The following is an 8,265-nucleotide window of genomic DNA, read 5'->3' as shown; positions in this document are numbered from 1 at the left end:
CTCAAACTCATTCAGAATCAAACGTAAACATCAAAATAAATACTTTACTCACATAATTCGAAGCATGCATACAGCATGCATGACGAACATCTTGTAAAGATCCATTTGAGGGTTATATTGGCTGTGTTAACTTTGTAAATCCACTGTAATATAGTCGAGAGCTCGGGGGGCAGGGAGCACGTGAATTAAAGGGGCGGCGCGCTGAAAAAAACAGTGCATAGTTAATGATGCCCCAAAATAGGCAGTTAAAAAAATTAATTAAAAAAAATCTATGGGGTATTTTGAGCTGAAACTTCACAGACACATTCAGGGGACACCTTAGACTTATATTACATCTTGTGAAAAAGCATTCTTGGGCACCTTTAAAATAAAATACTTTAATATTAAGTTATATTAAAATACAGCAGCCACACCATGTATCAAAATAAACTACTCTATTTTTGTATTTTAAAAATACCAAAAAATACTTTTACAAGGGAGCATGACATTTCTTCACAAACCTTCCATCAACTGGCCTATGCGATCTATCTCTTCACCATTACACTGACTCAGCTGATTAACTAAACAATGTTTGATAGCAACAGCTTTTCTCTGCCCGAGTCAATCAATAAATCTGACATATGCAACCAGTTAAAGTCACAATATGTAGGATTTTTGGATTAAAATATCCAAAAACCACTAGAACAGTGTTATATATTTTGTTGACTTGTGTACTTACATTATCCCAAATGTTTTCAAGAATGTTTAAATCCAATGAAATATGCATTTTAACCAGGACACAGGCTGTGTCCGTGTGTCGCCTATCAATGACATCCTACCCGCGTTATATACTCGATTTCCGGTTTTATTTTGTAGAAACCATGGACCAAAGACGCATTATATTCCTCATCTGTCTAATAAAACATATATGCGCTGAGAAAGTGCACGGCACATATTTTACATATTCATGTAACCGTCGCTCTCAGCAGTGTGGGCGGAGTCAGATGTTCGATAACAGTATATCGCTGGTCTCATATTTCAAACTTCGTTTTACCCCTATATATATATATATATTAAGATGAGGTGTCGCTCATATTATTATGAATTGGAGAAAGTGCAATGCGCAATATGCCTGAATAAGTCCCGCCTTCTAAATAAGAGCCAATCGGCGACTGGTAAAGTCATTGCATCACTGCAGCTTCCATTAGAAGCTCTGGTTCCTATAGAAACAGTATGCGCGCTTCATAGAGACGCCACTAGGACTGTGCATGCATTAGCTTAATCCAGCCTGAGAGATGCCGTTTTTTGTCATGATTCGAGAGTTTAGAAACAAAATTTATGAGTCAGATTTCATTGGTGATTTCAAATATGAAATCTTTGGTGAACAGCTTTGGAGAATTTGCATTCTTTAAATTGTAATGTTTGACATGCATTCTTTGTAAAGCTGCTTTGAAATGACATGTATCGTGAAAAGCGCTATACAAACAAATGTGAATTTAATTGAATTGAATTTGATGTTTCCCCAATCAAAGAGATAGGAGCTGCACTTGAGGCGTTTCAAAGATGGCCGCCGAGTGAAATGACTTGTCTTAAAGGGACTTATTAGTATTATTAGCATGCATATTATTACTATAATATTGTCTGTTTATTAGTACTTTTAAAGCAGATATTAATGCCTTGTTCTGCATGATCATATTCCACATCCCTTAATCCTACACAATACCTCAACTTAACAACCTTACTAACTATTGATAAGCAGTAATTAGGAGTTTATTGAGGCAAAAGTCATAGTTAATAGTGACAGCTGGGCCCTAAACTAAAGTGTGACCCCCCCCAAAAAATTGCATAATTGATTATTAATTATTTGCATTTATTTGATTTCATTTAAATATTTAAAATGCATACAAATATTTAAATATATAAAAATGCATGTATAAGTCATTTCACACAATGCAACACTAACCATGTGCACTTGTTAAAACTGGACTGAACTTCACATGCATTTGTCCTGTGATGAGGAAAGAGAGATTTAATCACAAACAGATGTGACACTTAACTACAAAACTACAACATCTGTTAGACTGACGTCGACACATCTGAAACAAAAACTCTAGTGCATTTCCTCTCATTGCAAAGCTGTTTTTTCCACTGCATTAAATGACTAGAAAAAAACCCCCTGTTATATGAAGTCTCGTATAGAAGTTTTTTCCGGTGTAGTGAAATCATATGAAGTCTTTCTGTGTCAGTGTAAAATCATATGATAGAACCACAAACAGAGCTGTGGGAATTTCCCAACCACGTGTGTGAATACAGCACAGCAAGGCCAGACCAAAACAAACGCCACGATTGGCCAGAAGTCACATGATTGACCGTCTTAAAGGCATACGCACAGGATCTTCCTGAGAAATACTTATATTTACAGAATGCCAGGAATTCACACTTATTCTCAGTGGATGTGTAGCGTTCAATACAAAACGGTGCAATTCATCTACTTTCTCTTGAATTTAAAGTAAAATAAAGCATCCTTTATATAAAGGATATAAAAGCTTCTAAGTGGAATAATGTCAGTAAAGTAATTAAACAGGCACAAACGCATTACAATAGATGAGCTGCACATAAAAGCACAGCAGGACGGCTATTGTGACATCAATTAAGTGTCTATTTTAACACTGTTTGTCTAAAATAACACCTTCATGCCAGATGGCAAGTTACGCAATTATACAATTCATGAATAGAGGGTATGCATGTGACGTCACTGTCGACCGTTATGACTGCGGTCACGCCCACTGAGTGGCACAAAGACTGAGTGGCAGCATTGGTTTTCAGCGTGAATGCTGCGAAAAACACACAAAACACATCCAAAACGGGAAAGAGCTTTGCGACAGACTGCACAAATAGCTTTGACACAAAATCTAAGGTATATTTTTACAGACTGCTGAAAGCTACAGAAAAAATGGATCACTGCAATTCACAGAAACAGCTGGACTCCAGGCAAAGAAACATGTTTTGTGTCAAAATGTTGGATTTTGAGGTAAAATCATACCGTATATATATTGTATTGTAATATATTGTGTTGACAACTCATCAATTACATATTTACCATCTTATATTCTGCATAATTGGGTGTTTTTAAATAAACACTGACAAAAACTATACAAGTTTTAGGGCTGGACGATATATATAACATTGATATAATTGATCACTCAGATTTAAACCTACCTATATTGTAGTTAGGCCTATATATAATATTCACAGCAGATTTGCTTTATGTGTTTCCCTGCCGTCGAAATCAGGCACATATAAATGTCAGGAAACACGACTGCTGAATGCATGTCAATATCCATGGATATCTTTGACGTCATAAGGAACAATTTTGAGCCAAACCTTTAGAGTAATCATTTGTTTTACTCGCAGTTTCCACTATTAAAGGGTTAGTTCACCCAAAAAGGAAAATAATGTCATTAATTACTCACCCTCATGTCGTTCCACACCCGTAAGACCTTCATTCATCTTCAGAACACAAATTAAGATATTTTTGATGAAATCCGATGGCTCAGTGAGGCCTGAGCAATGACATTTCCTCTCTCAAGATCCATTAATGTACTAAAAACATATTTAAATCAGTTCATGTGAGTACAGTGGTTCAATATTAATATTATAAAGCCACGAGAATATTTCTGGTGCACCAAAAAAACAAAATAACGACTTATATAGTGATGGCCGATTTCAAAACACTGCTTCAGGAAGCTTCGGAGCGTTATGATTCAGTGTATCGAATCAGCGGTTTGGATCGTGTGCTAAATTGCTGAAATCACGTGACTTTGGCGCTCCGAACCGCTGATTCGACACGCTGAATCATAACGCTCCGAAGCTTCCTGAAGCAGTGTTTTGAAATCGGCCATCACTATATAAGTCGTTATTTTGTTTTTTTGGTGCACCAGAAATATTCTCGTGGCTTTATAATATTAATATTGAACCACTGTACTCACATGAACTGATTTAAATATGTTTTTAGTACATTAATGGATCTTGAGAGAGGAAATGTCATTGCTCAGGCCTCACTGAGCCATCGGATTTCATCAAAAATATCTTAATTTGTGTTCTGAAGATGAATGAAGGTCTTACGGATGTGGAACGACATGAGGGAGAGTAATTAATGACATTATTTTCATTTTCGTGTGAACTAACCCTTTAAATCCAGTCATGCAGCAGGATCTTTTGCCACTCAGTCCAGCTGAGGGAGCGCGTTCCGGCGGGAAAGTTACAGATTGAGGTTGTTCTTCTTGCTTTCTTATTTACAGAGGATGAAATAGTGTTAAGGTGCATTTTAAATTCTTTCAACAAAACAAGAAAAATTGGTTTGTTGTTAGTGAATTTACATTTATGGATATAGAATTTGCCAAGAAAATAAATTTTGTTTTTATTTGTTTTTTGTTTTTATTAGAATCAGAATCAAAAATAATATCTTTAAAAGTTACAGATATAAAGTGGTGGTCAGAATTATTGGCACCCTTGGTAAATATGATCAAAGATGACTGTAAAAATAAATCTGCATTGTTTATCCTTTTGATCTTTAATTCATAAAATTAGCAAAAATCTAACCTTTTATTGAAGGAAAAGAATTGAAAGTGGGGGGAAAATCACATTATGAAATAAATGTTTTTCTCCAAAACACGTTGGCCACAATTATTGGCACCCTTTTATTCAATAGTTTTTGCAACCTCCTTTTCCCAAGAAAACACCACAGTTTGGAGAACACCTGACCAGAGATCAGAGATCATTCCTTCATACAGAATCTCTCCAGATCCTGTTGGTGCTTCTTCTCTTCAGTTCAATCCACTCATTTTCTTTAGGTTTCAGGTCAGGGGACTGGGATGGCCATGGCAGAAGCTTCATTTTGTGCTCAGTGACCCATTTTTGTGCTGGTTTTGATGTTTGTTTTGGATCATTGTCCTGATGGAAGATCCAATCACGGCCCATTATAGGATTTCTAGCAGAAGTGGTCAGGTTTTGATTTATATCTGTTGGTATTTGATAGAATCCATGATACCATGTATCTGAACAAGATGTCCAGGGGCCTGATTCAATAAGGAGGTTCAACCAACTCTGAGTTAAAAGTGTGAATGAATTAGTTAACTAATTAATCATCACTAACACTTTAAAAAGGGGAGGAGACTGAAGGAAACTCTGGGTTTACCAAAGAAAACCTGCTCCTGACCAGGTTAGGTTCACAGAGTGTTACCATGGTAACTGACTCCTAAGTTACCTCTCTTTCAGAAACAGGCTTGACTTAACCTGCTTTCTCGGGTTTGACATGCCTCCCATTCTGAAATGGAAAACCCAGAATTTCCCTCATTTCAGGGTTAACATACTCAGAGTTTTCACTTAACCTCCTTTCTGAAACAGGCCCCAGGACCTCCAGCAGAAAAATAGGCCCACAAAATTAAAGATCCAGCAGTATATTTAACCGTGGACATGGGGCACTTTTTATCCATGTGTGCACCAAACCCATCTGGTGGGTTTGCTGCCAAGAAGCTCTTTTTTAGTTTCATCTGACCATAGAAGCTGGTCCAGTTTGAAGTTCGAGTCTTGTCTGACAACTGAATATGCTGGAGATTGTTTCTGGATGAGAGCAGAGGATTTTTCTTTAAACCCTCCCGAGTAACTTGTGGGGATGTAGGTGCTGTTTGATAATTTTTTTAGGCTTTTTGAGACTCAAGACTCAAATAATCTCTGCAATTCTCCAGCTGTGATCCTTGGAGAGTCTTTGGCCACTCAAACTTTCCTCCTCACTGCGCATTAGGACGATTTAGACACACATCCTCTTCCAGGCAGATTTGTAACATCTTTGGAACTTCTTAATTATTGCCCTGATGGTGGAAATGGGGATTTTCAATGCTTTAGCTATTTTCTTACAGCCACTTTCTATTTTGTGAAGCTCAGCAATCTTTTGCTGCACATCAGAACTATATTCTTTGTTTTTTCTCATTGTGATGAATGATTAAGGGAATTTGGCCTTTGTGTTTCCTCATGTTTATACTCCTGTGGAACAGGAAGTCATGGCTGGACAATTTCATGTTCATGATCCCCCTGGTGTGCTAAAAAAATATATAAATATGAATGGGAATATACTTCAGAGATATTTTACTCATAAAAAAATTCTAGGGGTGCCAATAATTGTGGCCAAAGTGTTTTGGAGAAAAACATTTATTTCATAATGTGATTTTCCCCCCACTTTCAATTCTTTTCCTGCAATGAAAGGTTAGATTTTTGCTCATTTTATGAATTAAAGATCAAAAGGATAAACAATGCAGATTTATTTTTACAGTCATCTTTGATCATATTTACCAAGGGTGCCAATAATTCTGACCACCACTGTATCTTGTTGGATATTAACTTTAATAAATATTTCAATATCTTTCCATAGTTGTTCAGTATAGAAACATGACCAAAATAGATTTCTGTGTGCACTTGGCAAGTGTATTGACATTTTGCCAATGTTGTGTTTAAAACAATCACGTCATTAGTGCCTCTGAATTTGAAGTAGAAACGTCATTAATGTGCTGCTGTCCCTTTTAGAGTGTGCGTGTGTTTACACACAGTGCGTGACGTCAGGAGGAGGCGGGGCCGCGCAGCTGGAACACGAGAGCGAGCTCAGCTCGCGCCGACAGCAGAATGAAGTGATCCGCCGGGGGACGCGCACTGTGAGAGCGCGTAACGTTATATTTCTAAACTTTGCGCGATTTTTTTTACGTGAACTTTTAACGGAGCTGGACGACAGGCAAACACACTGGTAAGACGTGTTTATGAAGTACTTTCTAACGAGGTACCATGGTACAGTGAGGGCAATAACACGGTATTTTCTGTTTTATTGTGTGTAAATACAGTTATTGTTGATTAAATTCGTGTTTATTTAGAGTATTTACTGTGAGTTGTCATTTATAAAGATTAGCTATGAAATCACTGAAGAAGTTGTTGTTGTTTTTGTGTGAACCGGTACATTGGCGGTGTCTCAAACCCTAGTGAGCTCCCTACATAGACAGCAGCATGTTTGTCCGCCTTCATAGTCACCGACTTTTAGAACTTCTGTGATGCTCACTAGGATTTGAGACACTCAAATCTCGGAGTTACTGATTATTATTAATAATGACAGTCTAAAGTGCTGCTATAAACACTCTTTATTGGTATTTGATGTCATTTCTAATGACTTTATGATGAGATAACAGTGATAATGACCACAGTGGTGTTGTTGAGTTGGACTACTGTAGTGCTCTTAAGATCATTATAAAATGCAAATGTGGATAATGATGGATAGAAGGACATCTAAACACGGCTTAAAGTGACTAATTTCTCCTGTACTTTGGTTTGTTGTTGTTTAGTTATTGAATCTAGTCATAGTGTGTGTGTGTGTGTGTGTGTGTGTGTGTGTGTGTGTGTGTTTTCTCACTGGGTCAGTAGTGCTACAGAAGCTCTATGGGAGGCGACTGACAAATCACTAGGTTTATTGGCCAACTTTGATTGCTCTAATGAAAAAATGACTTAAAACATGCAGTAAATACAATATAATAAACATAAAGTACAGTAAAAATGCAATATGCATCATTGAAGACACTCTGAACAAATGCAACTAAACATGCTGTGAGGGTATTTTGAAGATATTTACATTATCAAAGAGCATTTTTACATTTTATCATATCCAGAAAGCATACTTTTTATTAGTGGTTTGGTGTTAAGTTGACGTGGGTTTAATTTTGGTAGCTTTGATGATTGAACAGGGCTGATTTTGGACGGATCCTGCGCTCATGAATGACTGTCGAGTGTGTGTGTGTGTGTGTGTTTTCTCACTGGGTCAGTAGTGCTACAGATCTCTATGGGAGGCGACTGACAAATCACTATGTTTATTGGCCAACTTTCATTGCTCTAATGAAAAAAAAATGACTTAAAACATGCAGTAAATAAGTATAGTACAGTAAATATGCAATATGCATCATTGAAGACACTCAAAACAAATGCAACTAAAAGTGCTGTGATGATATTTTAAAGATATTTACATTATTGAACAGCAATTTTATATTTCATCATATCCAGAAAGCATGCTTTTTGTTAGTGGTTTGGTGTTAAGTTGACGTGGGTTTAATTTTGGTAGCTTTGATGATTGAACAGGGCTGATTTTGGACTGATCCTGCGCTCATGAATGACTGTCGTGTGTGTGTGTGTGTGTGTGTGTTCACAGCGGTAGAGGGAGCTGCATGTTTCTCTGCTTTTGCAGCGTCATTTTTACACTCA

At 37.0% G+C, this 8,265-nt stretch overlaps 1 protein-coding gene across 1 annotated transcript in view; it reads left to right on the top strand.

Annotated features, from left to right (window-relative positions):
• Positions 1-6,598: 6,598 nt before the first annotated feature.
• Positions 6,599-8,265, top strand: part of bmf1 (BCL2 modifying factor 1) — a 22,420-nt gene continuing 20,753 nt past the window's right edge. The window contains exon 1 of the mRNA XM_048192107.1: positions 6,599-6,772. The gene's annotated coding sequence lies outside the window, so the exon portion shown is untranslated. The remainder of the gene's footprint in view (positions 6,773-8,265) is intronic.

This window comes from Megalobrama amblycephala, linkage group LG5 (genome assembly GCF_018812025.1).
Source record: "Megalobrama amblycephala isolate DHTTF-2021 linkage group LG5, ASM1881202v1, whole genome shotgun sequence".
Taxonomy (NCBI): Eukaryota; Metazoa; Chordata; class Actinopteri; order Cypriniformes; family Xenocyprididae; genus Megalobrama; species Megalobrama amblycephala.
This window is presented reverse-complemented; position numbering and strand designations above follow the sequence as displayed.